The following is a 208-nucleotide window of genomic DNA, read 5'->3' on the forward strand; positions in this document are numbered from 1 at the left end:
CCTTTCACAAACATCAATATAACATTCACAGATCTTCACATTCAAACTATGAGTAAAACTTCCAGAGAAAATAGAAAGAACGATCTGGAGAGTAAAATAAGTTCATAAACGAACGAATTGACATTGAAATGAACAAATAAAAGAACAAATGAAATAACAAAACAAAACACACACAAAAATTTTCACCTGCGTGTGGGTTTATTCAATC

The sequence above is a fragment of the Penaeus monodon genome, chromosome 19 (genome assembly GCF_015228065.2).
Source record: "Penaeus monodon isolate SGIC_2016 chromosome 19, NSTDA_Pmon_1, whole genome shotgun sequence".
NCBI classification, from domain to species: domain Eukaryota; kingdom Metazoa; phylum Arthropoda; class Malacostraca; order Decapoda; family Penaeidae; genus Penaeus; species Penaeus monodon.